The sequence below is a fragment of the Scyliorhinus torazame genome, unplaced genomic scaffold, assembly GCF_047496885.1.
Source record: "Scyliorhinus torazame isolate Kashiwa2021f unplaced genomic scaffold, sScyTor2.1 scaffold_1201, whole genome shotgun sequence".
NCBI lineage: Eukaryota > Metazoa > Chordata > Chondrichthyes > Carcharhiniformes > Scyliorhinidae > Scyliorhinus > Scyliorhinus torazame.
In genome coordinates, this window is record NW_027308928.1 from 1,797 (window position 1) to 17,024 (window position 15,228).

The 15,228-nt window shown below is 55.3% G+C and overlaps 1 pseudogene; it reads right to left on the reverse strand.

Annotated features, from left to right (window-relative positions):
• Positions 1–1,615: 1,615 nt before the first annotated feature.
• Positions 1,616–15,228, reverse strand: part of LOC140407147 (eukaryotic translation initiation factor 3 subunit C-like) — a 53,985-nt pseudogene continuing 40,372 nt past the window's right edge.

Here is a 15,228-nt window from a genome sequence, read left to right on the forward strand (position 1 = left end):
CGGAGCGGGGGCGAGACGGAGCGGGCGAGACGGAGCGGGGGCGAGACGGAGCGGGGGCGAGACGGAGCGGGGGCGAGACGGAGCGGGGGCGAGACGGAGCGGGGGCGAGACGGAGCGGGGGCGAGACGGAGCGGGGGCGAGACGGAGCGGGGCGAGACGGAGCGGGGGCGAGACGGAGCGGGGGCGAGACGGAGCGGGGGCGAGACGGAGCGGGGGGCGAGACGGAGCGGGGGCGAGACGGAGCGGGGGCGAGACGGAGCGGGGGCGAGACGGAGCGGGGGCGAGACGGAGCGGGGGCGAGACGGAGCGGGGGCGAGACGGAGCGGGGGCGAGACGGAGCGGGGGCGAGACGGAGCGGGGGCGAGACGGAGCAGGGGGCGAGACGGAGCAGGGGCGAGACGGAGCAGGGCGAGACGGAGCAGGGGCGAGACGGAGCAGGGGGCGAGACGGAGCAGGGGGCGAGACGGAGCAGGGGCGAGACGGAGCAGGGGCGAGACGGAGCAGGGGCGAGACGGAGCAGGGGCGAGACGGAGCAGGGGCGAGACGGAGCAGGGGCGAGACGGAGCAGGGGGCGAGACGGAGCAGGGGCGAGACGGAGCAGGGGCGAGACGGAGCAGGGGGCGAGACGGAGCTGGGGCGAGACGGAGCAGGGGCGAGACGGAGCAGGGGCGAGACGGAGCAGGGGCGAGACGGAGCAGGGGCGAGACGGAGCAGGGGCGAGACGGAGCAGGGGCGAGACGGAGCAGGGGCGAGACGGAGCAGGGGCGAGACGGAGCAGGGGCGAGACGGAGCAGGGGCGAGACGGAGCAGGGGCGAGACGGAGCAGGGGCGAGACGGAGCAGGGGCGAGACGGAGCAGGGGCGAGACGGAGCAGGGGCGAGACGGAGCAGGGGCGAGACGGAGCAGGGGCGAGACGGAGCAGGGGCGAGACGGAGCAGGGGCGAGACGGAGCAGGGGCGAGACGGAGCAGGGGCGAGACGGAGCAGGGGCGAGACGGAGCAGGGGCGAGACGGAGCAGGGGCGAGACGGAGCAGGGGCGAGACGGAGCAGGGGCGAGACGGAGCAGGGGCGAGACGGAGCAGGGGCGAGACGGAGCAGGGGCGAGACGGAGCAGGGGCGAGACGGAGCAGGGGCGAGACGGAGCAGGGGCGAGACGGAGCAGGGGCGAGACGGAGCAGGGGCGAGACGGAGCAGGGGCGAGACGGAGCAGGGGCGAGACGGAGCAGGGGCGAGACGGAGCAGGGGCGAGACCGGAGCAGGGGCGAGACGGAGCAGGGGCGAGACGGAGCAGGGGCGAGACGGAGCAGGGGGCGAGACGGAGCAGGGGCGAGACGGAGCAGGGGGCGAGACGGAGCAGGGGCGAGACGGAGCAGGGGCGAGACGGAGCAGGGGCGAGACGGAGCAGGGGCGAGACGGAGCAGGGGCGAGACGGAGCAGGGGCGAGACGGAGCAGGGGCGAGACGGAGCAGGGGCGAGACGGAGCAGGGGCGAGACGGAGCAGGGGCGAGACGGAGCAGGGGCGAGACGGAGCAGGGGCGAGACGGAGCAGGGGCGAGACGGAGCAGGGGCGAGGCGGAGCAGGGGCGAGGCGGAGCAGGGGGCGAGACGGAGCAGCTGATGTGGGAATGGTTTTATTGTGTGAGGGGGTTACACCAGACGGGAGAGACGCGGAATCGCCTCCGGGCTCCCGGGCCCCGTCTCAATAGGAGCTCTGGTTCTGTCGATAGCCTCCTCGGCCCTGGTACGACTGTTTCCCCTGGTAACCACCTTTCTGGTCTGGGGAGAGAGGGAAAGGCGCAGCTCAGAACAGAGAACAGAAATTCCCACCACACGTTATACCCAGTGCCTCCCCCACCCCTTCCCCAGGGTACCCCCCCTCCTCCCGCTCCCCTCCCCCCGCGCTCCCTGTCCCCTCCCCCCCTCCCCGTCCCCTCCCCCCTCCCCGTCCCCTCCCCCTCCCCCTCCCCCTCCTCCCGCCTCTCCCCGTCCCCCTCCCACTCCCGCTCCCCTCCCCCCGCGCTCCCTTCCCCCCGCGCTCCCTTCCCACCGCGCTCCCCTCCCCCCGCGCTCCCCTCCCCTCCCGCTCCCCCTCCACCCCTCCCCCCGGCGCTCCCCCCTCCCCCCGCGCTCCCCTCCCCCCGCGCTCCCCCCCTCCCCCCGCGCTCCCCCCCCCCCCCCCCTCGCTCACCGCGGCTGAAGTAGCCGCTGTAGGTTCCCTGTTTCAGGTCGAACACTCGCTCGTTGTTCTCCACCAGGTTGCCCAGTTTCTCCGCCAGCTGCAGGGCCATGTTCTGCAGCGAGGTGGGGTTCCGTGCGGTGCATCACCACCGTCTGGTCGGCTGGTCCAGGGAGGCCTGGGGGGGGGGGGGACAGAGAACACACGGACAGGTGTGGGGTAAGAGTCAAGACAAGGAATGTTTCCCTCCTAGAGCGGCACCCCCTCAGTACTGACCCTCTGACAGTGCAGCACTCCCTCAGTACTGACCCTCGGACAGTGCAGCACTCCCTCAGTACTGACCCTCTGACAGTGCGGCACTCCCTCAGTACTGACCCTCTGACAGTGCGGCACTCCCTCAGTGCTGACCCTCTGACAGTGCGGCACTCCCTCAGTACTGACCCTCTGACAGTGCGGGCACTCCCTCAGTACTGACCCTCTGACAGTGCGGCACTCCCTCAGTACTTACACTCTGACAGTGCAGCTCTCCCTCAGTACTGACCCTCTGACAGTGTGGCACTGCCTCAGTACTGACCCTCTGACAGTGCGGCACTCCCTCAGTACTGACCCCCCTGACAGTGCGGCACTCCCTCAGTACTGACCCTCTGACAGTGCGGCACTCCCTCAGTGCTGACCCTCGGACAGCGCGGCACTCCCTCAGTACTGACCCTCTGACAGTTGCGGCACCCCCTCAGTACTGACCCTCTGACAGTGCGGCACTCCCTCAGTACTGACCCTCTGACAGTGCAGCACTCGCTCAGTACTGACCCTCTGACAGTGCGGCACCACCTCAGTACTGACCCTCTGACAGTGCAGCACCCCCTCAGAACTGACCCTCTGACAGTGCGGCACTCCCTCAGTACTGACCCTCTGACAGTGCAGCACTCCCTCAGTACTGACCCTCTGACAGTGCGGCACTCCCTCAGTACTGACCCTCTGACAGTGCAGCACTCCCTCAGTACTGACCCTCTGACAGTGCAGCACTCCCTCAGTACTGACCCTCTGACAGTGCGGCACTCCCTCAGTACTGACCCTCTGACAGTGCGGCACCCCCTCAGTACTGACCCTCTGACAGTGCAGCACCCCCTCAGAACTGACCCTCTGACAGTGCAGCACTCCCTCAGTACTGACCCCCTGACAGTGCAGCACTCCCTCAGTACTGACCCTCGGACAGTGCAACACTCCCTCAGTACTGACCCTCTGACAGTGCGGCGCTCCCTCAGTACTGACCCTCTGACAGTGCGGCACTCCCTCAGTACTGACCCTCTGACAGTGCGGCGCTCCCTCAGTACTGACCCTCTGACAGTGCAGCACTCCCTCAGTACTGACCCCCTGACAGTGCAGCACTCCCTCAGTACTGACCCTCTGACAGTGCGGCACTCCCTCAGTACTGACACTCCGACAGTGCGGCACTCCCTCAGTACTGGACCCTCTGACAGTGCAGCACTCCCTCAGTACTGACCCCTCTGACAGTGCGGCACTCCCTCAGTACTGACCCACTGACAGTGCGACACTCCCTCAGTACTGACCCTCTGACAGTGCGGCTCTCCCTCAGTACTGACCCTCTGACAGTGCGGCACTCCCTCAGTACTGACCCACTGACAGTGCAGCACTCCCTCTGTACTGATCCTCAGACAGTGCAGCACTCCCTCAGTACTGACCCTCTGACAGTGCAGCACTCCCTTCAGTACTGACCCTCTGACAGTGCGGCACTCCCTCAGTACTGACCCACTGACAGTGCGGCTCGCCCTCAGTACTGACCCTCTTACAGTGCGACCACTCCCCTCTGTACTGATCCTCAGACAGTGCGGCACTCCCTCAGTACTGACCCTCTGACAGTGCGGCACTCCCTCAGTACTGACCCTCTGACAGTGCAGCACTCCCTCAGTACTGACCCCCCTGACAGTGCGGCACTCCCTCAGTACTGACCCTCTGACAGTGCAGCACTCCCTCAGTACTGACCCCCTGACAGTGCTGCACTCCCTCAGTACGGACCCCTTCTCCCCCTCACACCCTCAGATCTATCGGAAGTTGCGCCTCCCTCAAGCCCAATGCTGGATAACGGACTTCACTCACCATCAGCTCCTCGTTAATGATCATCTTACTGATGATGCTGTGGACATTCTGGATCTCCAGCTGAAACATATCAGCAAGTATGTGCATACTGCGGGGTAGAGAGAGAGAGAACGTGAGAGAGGGAGGGAGCGAGGAGAGAGGGAGCGAGGGAGAGGGAAGGAGCGAGGGAGAGGGAAGGAGCGAGGGAGAGGGAAGGAGCGAGGGAGAGGGAAGGAGCGGGAGAGGGGGAGGGAGCGAGAGAGAGGGAGCGAGAGAGAGGGAGCGAGAGAGAGGGAGCGAGAGAGGGAGCGAGAGAGAGGGAGCGAGAGAGAGGGAGCGAGAGAGAGGGAGGGAGCAAGAGAGAGGGAGGGAACGAGAGATAGAGAGGGAGCGAGAGAGAGGGAGGGAGAGAGAGGGAGCGAGAGAGGGAGCGAGAGAGAGGGAGCGAGAGGGAGGGAGCGAGAGAGAGGGAGGGAGCGAGAGAGAGGGAGGGAGCGAGAGAGAGGGAGGGAGCGAGAGAGAGGGAGGGAGCGAGAGAGAGGGAGGGAGCGAGAGAGAGGGAGGGAGCGAGAGAGAGGGAGGGAGCGAGAGAGAGGGAGGGAGCGAGAGAGAGGGAGGGAGCGAGAGAGAGGGAGGGAGCGAGAGAGAGGGAGGGAGCGAGAGAGGGGGAGGGGAGCGAGAGAGAGGGAGGGAGCGAGAGAGAGAGAGGGGGAGCGAGAGAGGGGGAGCGAGAGAGGGGGAGCGAGAGAGGGGGGAGCGAGAGAGGGGGAGCGAGAGGAGGGGGAGCGAGAGAGGGGGAGCGAGAGAAGGGGGAGCGAGAGAGGGGGAGCGAGAGAGGGGGAGCGAGAGAGGGGGAGCGAGAGAGGGGGAGCGAGAGAGGGGGAGCGAGAGAGGGGGAGCGAGAGAGGGGGAGCGAGAGAGGGGGAGCGAGAGAGGGGGAGCGAGAGAGGGGGAGCGAGAGAGGGGGAGCGAGAGAGGGGGAGCGAGAGAGGGGGAGCGAGAGAGGGGGAGCGAGAGAGGGGGAGCGAGAGAGGGGGAGCGAGAGAGGGGGAGCGAGAGAGAGGGAGCGAGAGAGAGGGAGGGAGAGGGAGAGGGAGGGAGAGGGAGAGGGAGAGAGAGGGAGGGAGAGAGAGGGAGCGAGAGAGAGGGAGGGAGAGAGAGGGAGCGAGAGAGAGGGAGCGAGAGAGAGGGAGCGAGAGAGAGGGAGCGAGAGAGAGGGAGCGAGAGAGAGGGAGCGAGAGAGAGGGAGCGAGAGAGAGGGAGCGAGAGAGAGGGAGTGAGAGAGAGGGAGGGAGCGAGAATGAGGGAGCGAGAGAGAGTGAGGGAGCGAGAGAGAGGGAGTGAGCGAGAGAGAGGGAGTGAGCGAGAGAGAGGGAGTGAGCGAGAGAGAGAGAGGGAGCGAGAGAGAGGGAGCGAGAGAGAGGGAGCGAGAGAGAGGGAGCGAGAGAGAGGGAGGGAGCGAGAGGGAGGGAGCGAGAGGGAGGGAGCGAGAGGGAGGGAGCGAGAGGGAGGGAGCGAGAGGGAGGGAGCGAGAGGGAGGGAGCGAGAGGGAGGGAGCGAGAGAGAGGGAGCGAGAGAGAGGGAGCGAGAGAGAGGGAGCGAGAGAGAGGGAGCGAGAGAGAGGGAGCGAGAGAGAGGGAGCGAGAAAGAGGGAGGGAGCGAGAGAGAGGGAGGGAGCGAGAGAGAGGGAGCGAGAGAGAGGGAGGGAGCGTGAGAGAGGGAGGGAGCGAGAGAGAGGGAGGGAGCGAGAGAGAGGGAGGGAGCGAGAGAGAGGGAGGGAGCGAGAGAGAGGGAGGGAGCGAGAGAGAGGGAGGGAGCAAGAGAGAGGGAGGGAGCGAGAGAGAGGGAGGGAGCGAGAGAGAGGGAGGGAGCGAGAGAGAGGGAGGGAGCGAGAGAGAGGGAGGGAGCGAGAGAGAGGGAGGGAGCGAGAGAGAGGGAGGGAGCGAGAGAGAGGGAGGGAGGGAGCGAGAGAGAGGGAGGGAGGGAGCGAGAGAGAGGGAGGGAGGGAGCGAGAGAGAGGGAGGGAGCGAGAGAGAGGGAGGGAGCGAGAGAGAGAACTGTGTACAGGTCTGGTCCGATTAGACCACACTGGGAGCACTGTGTACAGTTCTGGTCTGGTTAGACCACACTGGGAGCACTGTGTACAGTTCTGGTCTGGTTAGACCACACTGGGAGCACTGTGTACAGTTCTGGTCCGGTTAGGCCACACTGGGAGCACTGTGTACAGTTCTGGTCTGGTTAGACCACACTGGGAGCACTGTGTACAGTTCTGGACTGGTTAGACCACACAGGGAGCACTGTGTACAGTTCTGGTCTGGTTAGGCCACACTTGGAGCACTGTGTACAGTTCTGGTCTGGTTAGACCACACTGGGAGCACTGTGTACAGTTCTGGTCCGGTTAGACCACACTGGGAGCTCTCTGTATAGTTCTGGTCTGGTTAGACCACACTGGGAGCACTGTGTACAGTTCTGGTCTGGTTAGACCACACTGGGAGCACTGTGTACAGTTCTGGTCTGGTTAGACCACACTGGGAGCAGTGTACAGTTCCGGTCTGGTTAGACCTCACTGGGAGCGCTGGGTACAGTTCGGGTCTGGTTAGACCACACTGGGAGCATGGTGTACAGTTCCGGTCTGGTTAGACCACACTGGGAGCACTGTGTACAGTTCTGGTCTGGTTAGACCACACTGGGAGCTGTGTGTACAGTTCAGGTCTGGTTAGACCACACTGGGCGCACTGTGTACAGTTCTGGTCTGGTTAGACCACATTGGGAGCACTGTGTACAGTTCTGGTCCGGTTAGACCACACTGGGAGCACTGCGTACTGTTCTAGTCTGGTTAGACCACACTGGGAGAACTGTGTACAGTTCTGGTCTGGTTAGACCACACTGGGAGCACTGTGTACAGTTCTGTTCCGGTTAGACCACACTGGGAGCACTGTGTACAGTTCTGGTCTGGTTAGACCACACTGGGAGCGTGTGTACAGTTCTGGTCTGGTTAGACCACACTGGGAGCACTGTGTACTGTTCTGGTCTGGTTAGACCACACTGGGAGCACTGTGTACAGTTCTGGTCTGGTTAGACCACACTGGTAGCCCTGTGTACATTCTGGTCTGGTTAGACCACACTGGGAGCACTGTGTACAGTTCTGGTCTGGTTAGACCACACTGGGAGCACTGTGTACAGTTCTGGTCTGGTTAACCACACTGGGAGCACTGTGTACAGTTCTGTTCCGGTTAGACCACACTGGGAGCACTGTGTACAGTTCTGGTCTGGTTAGACCACACTGGGAGCGTGTGTACAGTTCTGGTCTGGTTAGACCACACTGGGAGCACTGTGTACAGTTCTGGTCTGGTTAGACCACACTGGGAGCACTGTGTACAGTTCTGGTCTGGTTAGACCACACTGGGAGCACTGTGTACAGTTCTGGTCTGGTTAGACCACACTGGTAGCCCTGTGTACATTCTGGTCTGGTTAGACCACACTGGGAGCTCGGTGTACAGTTCTGGTCTGGTTAGACCACACTGGGAGCACTGTGTACAGTTCAGGTCTGGTTAGACCACACTGGGAGCACTGTGTACAGTTCTGGTCTGGTTAGACCACACTGGGAGCTCCGTGTACAGTTCTGGTACGGTTAGACCGCACTGGGAGCACTGTGTACAGTTCTGGTCTGGTTAGACCACACAGAGCACAGTGTACAGTTCTGGTCTGGTTAGACCACACTGGGAGCACTGTGTACAAATCTGGTCTGGTTAGACCACACTGGGAGCACTGTGTACAGTTCTGGTCTGGTTAGACCACACCGGGAGCACTGCACAGTTCTGGTCTGGATAAACCACACTGGGAGCACTGTGTACAGTTCTGGTCCGGTTAGACCACACTGGGAGCACTGTGTACAGTTCTGGTCTGGTTAGACCACACTGGGAGCACTGTGTACAGTTCTGGTCTGGTTAGACCACACTGGGAGCACTGCACAGTTCTGGTCTGGATAGACCACACTGGGAGCACTGTGTACAGTTCTGGTCCGGTTAGACCACACTGGGAGCACTGTGTACAGTTCAGGTCTGGTTAGACCACACTGGGAGCTCTGTGTACAGTTCTGGTACGGTTAGACCGCACTGGGAGCACTGTGTACAGTTCTGGTCTGGTTAGACCACACTGGGAGCACTGTGTACAGTTCCGGTCTGGTTAGACCACACTGGGAGCACAGTGTACAGTTCTCGTCTGGTTAGACCTCACTGGGAGCACTGTGTACAGTTCTGGTCTGGTTAGACCACACTGGGAGCACTGTGTACAGTTCTGGTCTGGTTAGACCACACTGGGAGCGCTGTGTACAGTTCTGGTCTGGTTAGACCACACTGGGGGCACGGTGTACAGTTCTGGTCTGGTTAGACCACACTGGGAGCACTGTGTACAGTTCTGGTCTGGTTAGACCACACTGGGAGCGCTGTGTACAGTTCTGGTCTGGTTAGACCACACTGGGGGCACGGTGTACAGTTCTGGTTTGGTTAGACCACACTGGGAGCACTGTGTACAGTTCTGGTCTGGTTAGACCACACTGGGAGCGCTGTGTGCAGTTCTGGTCTGGTTAGACCACACTGGGGGCACGGTGTACAGTTCTGGTCTGGTTAGACCACACTGGGAGCACTGTGTACAGTTCTGGTCTGGTTAGACCACACTGGGAGCACTGTGTACAGTTCTGGTCAGATTAGACCACACTGGGAGCACTGTGTACAGTTCAGGTCTGGTTAGACCACACTGGGAGCACTGTGTACAGTTCTGGTTTGGTTAGACCACACTGGGAGCACTGTGTACAGTTCTGGTCTGGTTAGACCACACTGGGAGCACTGTGTACAGTTCTGGTCTGGGGGAGTGTGCAGGGCGCGCCTGTCGGGGGGGCCTGGGCCATGAGGCCAGGACCACTGGGATCGGGGAGACTGGGGAACTCGAGGTGAATAATGTTGGTGTGTTTCAGGGAGAAGCTGGTTAAACTCATGAGAGGGAGCTGAGGGATAAGGAGGGTGGTGCGGGATAGGAAGTGAAGCAGACGGGCAGAATGGTCACTGTGTAGATTGAATATTGAGAGCACTGCGAACCCTCAACTCACCTGATGGCGTCATAAACACTGCTGTAGGTGAAGAGGTATGTACGCAGGGACTCTTCCTGAATCTTCCTGTTGACAGGGAAACACAGACTGACAATGTATCTCTCAGACCGTCATGTAATCGAGGGCTTCAACGTCGTTTATATATAATAACAGAATTATAGAATAACAGATACCCTGGAGTGAGATACAGACTGGACTCTAATCGAGGGGTTCAGGGTGGGATTATATATAGAATAACAGATACCCGGGAGTGAGTTACAGACTGGAATCTAATCGAGGGTTTCAGTGTGGTTTATATATAGAATAACAGATACCCTGGAGTGAGTTACAGACTGGAATCTAATCGAGGAGTTCGGGGTGGTTTATATATAGATTAACAGATACCCTGGAGTGAGTTACAGACTGGAATCTAACCGAGGGGTTCGGGGTGGTTTATATATAGAATAACGGATACCCTGGAGTGAGTTACAGACTGGAATCTAACCGAGGGGTTCGGGGTGGTTTATATATAGAATAATAGATACCCTGGAGTGAGATACAGACTGGAATCTAGTCGAGGAGTTCAGGGTGGTTTACATTTAGAATAACAGATACCCGGGAGTGAGTTACAGACTGGAATCTAATCGAGGGTTTCAGGGTGGTTTAAATCTAGAATAACAGATACCCGGGAGTGAGTTACAGACTGGAATCTAATCGAGGGGTTCGGAGTGGTTTATATACAGAATAACAGATACCCGGGAGTGAGTTACAGACTGGAATCTAATCGAGGGGTTCGGGGTGGTTTATATATAGAATAACAGATACCCGGGAGTGAGTTACAGACTGGAATCTAATCGAGGGGTTCGGAGTGGTTTATATATAGAATAACAGATACCCGGGAGTGAGTTACAGACTGGAATCTAATCGAGGGGTTCAGGGTGGTTTATATCTAGAATAACAGATAACCGGGAGTGAGTTACAGACTGGAATCTAATAGAGGGGTTCGGGGTGGTTTATATTTAGAATAACAGATACACAGGAGTGAGTTACAGACTGGAATCTAATCGCGGGGTTCGGGGTGGTTTATATATAGAATAACAGATACCCGGGAGTGAGTTACAGACTGGAATCTAATCGAGGGTTCAGGGTGGTTTATATATATATATATATATATATATATAGAATAACAGATACCCGGGTGTGAGTTACAGACTGGAATCCAAACGCGGGGTTCGGGGTGGTTTATATATAGAATAACAGATACCCGGGAGTGAGTTACAGACTGGAATCTAATCGAGGGGTTCGGGGTGGTTTATTTATCGAATAAAAGATACCCGGGAGTGAGTTACAGACTGGAATCGAATCGAGGGGTTCGGGGTGGTTTATATATAGAATAACAGATACCCGGGAGAGAGTTACAGACTGGAATCTAATCGAGGGGTTCAGGGTGGTTTATATATAGAATAACAGATACCCGGGAGTGAGTTACAGACTGGAATCTAATCGAGGGGTTCGTGGTGGTTTATTTATAGAATAAAAGATACCCGGGAGTGAGTTACAGACTGGAATCTAATCGAGGGTTTCGGGGTGGTTTATATATCGAATAAAAGATACCCGGGAGTGAGTTACAGACTGGAATCTAATCGAGGGGTTCAGGGTGGTTTATATCTAGAATAACAGATAACCGGGAGTGAGTTACAGACTGGAATCTAATAGAGGGGTTCGGGGTGGTTTATATTTAGAATAACAGATACCCGGGAGTGAGTTACAGACTGGAATCTAATCGAGGGGTTCGGGGTGCTTTATTTATCGAATAAAAGATACCCGGGAGTGAGTTAAAAACTGGAATCTATTCGAGGGGTTCGGGGTGGTTTATATATAGAATAACAGATACCCGGGAGTGAGTTACAGATTGGAATCTAATCGAGGGGTTCAGGGTGGTTTATATCTAGAATAACAGATAACCGGGAGTGAGTTACAGACTGGAATCTAATAGAGGGGTTCGGGGTGGTTTATATTTAGAATAACAGATACCCGGGAGTGAGTTACAGACTGGAATCTAATCGAGGGGTTCGGGGTGCTTTATTTATCGAATAAAAGATACCCGGGAGTGAGTTAAAAACTGGAATCTATTCGAGGGGTTCGGGGTGGTTTATATATAGAATAACAGATACCCGGGAGAGAGTTACAGACTGGAATCTAATCGAGGGGTTCGGGGTGGTTTATATATAGAATAACATATACCCGGGAGTGAGTTACAGACTGGACTCTAATCGAGGGGTTCGGAGTGGTTTATATATAGAATAACATATACCCGGGAGTGAGTTACAGACTGGAATCTAATCGAGGGGTTCGGGGTGGTTTATATATCGAATAAAAGATACCCGGGTGTGAGTTACAGGCTGGAATCTAATCGAGGGGTTCGGAGTGGTTTATATATAGAATAACAGATACCCGGGAGAGAGTTACAGACTGGAATCTAATCGAGGGGTTCAGGGTGGTTTATATATAGAATAACAGATACCCGGGAGTGAGTTACAGACTGGAATCTAATCGAGGGGTTCGGGGTGGTTTATATATAGAATAACAGATACCCGGGAGAGAGTTACAGACTGGAATCTAATCAAGGGGTTCAGGGTGGTTTATATATAGAATAACAGATAACCGGGAGTGAGTTACAGACTGGAATCTAATCGAGGGGTTCGGGGTGGTTTATATTTAGAATAACAGATACCCGGGAGTGAGTTACAGACTGGAATCTAATCGAGGGGTTCGGGGTGGTTTATTTATCGAATAAAAGATACCCGGGAGTGAGTTACAGACTGGAATCTAATCGAGGGTTTCGGGGTGGTTTATATATCGAATAAAAGATACCCGGGAGTGAGTTACAGACTGGAATCTAATCGAGGGGTTCGGAGTGGTTTATATATAGAATAACAGATACCCGGGAGTGAGTTACAGATTGGAATCTAATCGAGGGGTTCAGGGTGGTTTATATCTAGAATAACAGATACCCGGGAGTGAGTTACAGACTGGAATCTAATCGAGGGGTTCGGGGTGGTTTATATTTAGAATAACAGATACCCGGGAGTGAGTTACAGACTGGAATCTAATCGAGGGGTTCAGGGTGGTTTATATATAGAATAACAGATCCCCGGGAGTGAGTTACAGACTGGAATCTAATCGAGGGGTTCGGGGTGGTTTATATTTAGAATAACAGATACCCGGGAGTGAGTTACAGACTGGAATCTAATCGAGGGGTTCGGGGTGGTTTATTTATCGAATAAAAGATACCCGGGTGTGAGTTACAGACTGGAATCTAATCGAGGGGATCGGGGTGGTTTATATATCGAATAAAAGATACCCGGGAGTGAGTTACAGACTGGAATCTAATCGAGGGGTTTGGGTTGGTTTATATATAGAATAACAGATACCCGGGAGTGAGTTACAGACTGGAATCTAACCGAGGGGCTTGGGGTGGTTTATATCTAGAATAACAGATACACGGGAGTGAGTTACAGACTGGAATCTAACCGAGGGGTTCTGGGTGGTTTATATATATAGAATAACAGATACCCGAGAATGAGTTACAGACTGGAATCTAATCGAGGGGCTTGGGGTGGTTTATATATAGAACAACAGATACCCGGGAGTGAGTTACAGACAGGAATCTAATCGAGGGGCTTGGGGTGGTTTATATCTAGAATAACAGATACACGGGAGTGAGTAACAGACTGGAATCTAATCGATGGGTTCGGGGTGGTTTATATATAGAATAACAGATACCCGGGCGTGAGTTACAGACTGGAATCTAATCGAGGGGTTCGGGGTGGTTTATTTATCGAATAAAAGATACCCGGGAGAGAGTTACAGACTGGAATCTAATCGAGGGGTTCTGGGTGGTTTATATAGAGATTAACAGATACCCGGGAGTGAGTTAGACTGGAATCTAATCGAGGGGTTCAGGGTGGTTTATATATAGAACAGATACCCGGGAGTGAGATACAGACGGGAATCTAATCGAGGTGTTCGGGGTGGTTTATAGATAGAATAACAGATGCCCGGGACTGTGTTACAGACTGGAATCTAATCGAGGTGTTCACGGTGGTTTATATATAGAACAGATACCCGGGAGTGAGTTATGAACTGGAATCTAATCGAGGGGTTCAGGGTGGTTTATATATAGAATAACAGATACCCGGGAGAGAGTTACAGACGGGAATCTAATCGAGGGGTTCGAGCAGTTTATAGATAGAATAACAGATACCCGGGAGTGAGTTACAGACTGGAATCTAATCGGGGGGTTCAGGGTGGTTTATATATAGAATAACAGATACCCGGGAGTGAGTTACAGACTGGAATCTAAACGAGGGGTTCGGGGTAGTTTATATATAGAATAACAGATACCCGGGAGAGAGTTACAGACTGGAATCTAATCGAAGGGTTTCAGGGTGGTTTATATATAGAATAACAGATACCCGGGTGTGAGTTACAGACTGAAATCTAATCGATGGGTTCGGGGTGGTTTATATATAGAATAACAGATACCCGGGCGTGAGTTACAGACTGGAATCTAATCGAGGGGTTCGGGGTGGTTTATTTATCGAATAAAAGATACCCGGGAGTGAGTTCCAGACTGGAATCTATTTGAGGGGTTCGGGGTGGTTTATATATCAAATAAAAGATACCCGGGAGTGAGTTACAGACTGGAATCTAATCGAGGGGTTCGGGGTGGTTTATATATAGAATAACAGATACCCGGGTGTGAGTTACAGGCTGGAATCTAATCGAGGGGTTCGGAGTGGTTTATATATAGAATAACAGATACCCGGGAGAGAGTTACAGACTGGAATCTAACCGAGGGGTTTGTGGTGGTTTATATATCGAATAAGATACACGGGAGTGAGTTACAGACTGGATTCTAATCGAGGGGTTCGGGGTGGTTTATATATAGAATAACAGATCCCCGGGAGTGAGTTACAGACTGGAATCGAACCGAGGGGTTCTGGGTGGTTTATATATAGAATAACAGATACCCAGGAATGAGTTACAGACTGGAATCTAATCGAGGGGCTTGGGGTGGTTTATATATAGAATAACAGATACCCGGGAGTGATTTAGACTGGAATCTAATCGAGGGGTTCAGGGTGGTTTATATATAGAACAGATACCCGGGAGTGAGATACAGACGGGAATCTAATCGAGGTGTTCGGGGTGGTTTATATATAGAATAACAGATACCCGGGAGTGAGTTACAGACTGGAATCTAATCGAGGGGTTCAGGGTGGTTTATATATAGAACAGATACCCGGGAGTGAGTTATGAACTGGAATCTAATCGAGGGGTTCAGGGTGGTTTATATATAGAATAACAGATACCCAGGAGAGAGTTACAGACGGGAATCTAATCGAGGGGTTCGAGCAGTTTATAGATAGAATAACAGATACCCGGGAGTGAGTTACAGACTGGAATCTAATCGGGGGGTTCAGGGTGGTTTATATATAGAATAACAGATACCCGGGAGAGAGTTACAGACTGGAATCTAATCGAAGGGTTTCAGGGTGGTTTATATATAGAATAACAGATACCCGGGTGTGAGTTACAGACTGAAATCTAATCGATGGGTTCGGGGTGGTTTATATATAGAATAACAGATACCCGGGCGTGAGTTACAGACTGGAATCTAATCGAGGGGTTCGGGGTGGTTTATTTATCGAATAAAAGATACCCGGGAGTGAGTTCCAGACTGGAATCTATTTGAGGGGTTCGGGGTGGTTTATATATCGAATAAAAGATACCCGGGTGTGAGTTACAGGCTGGAATCTAATCGAGGGGTTCGGAGTGGTTTATATATAGAATAACAGATACCCGGGAG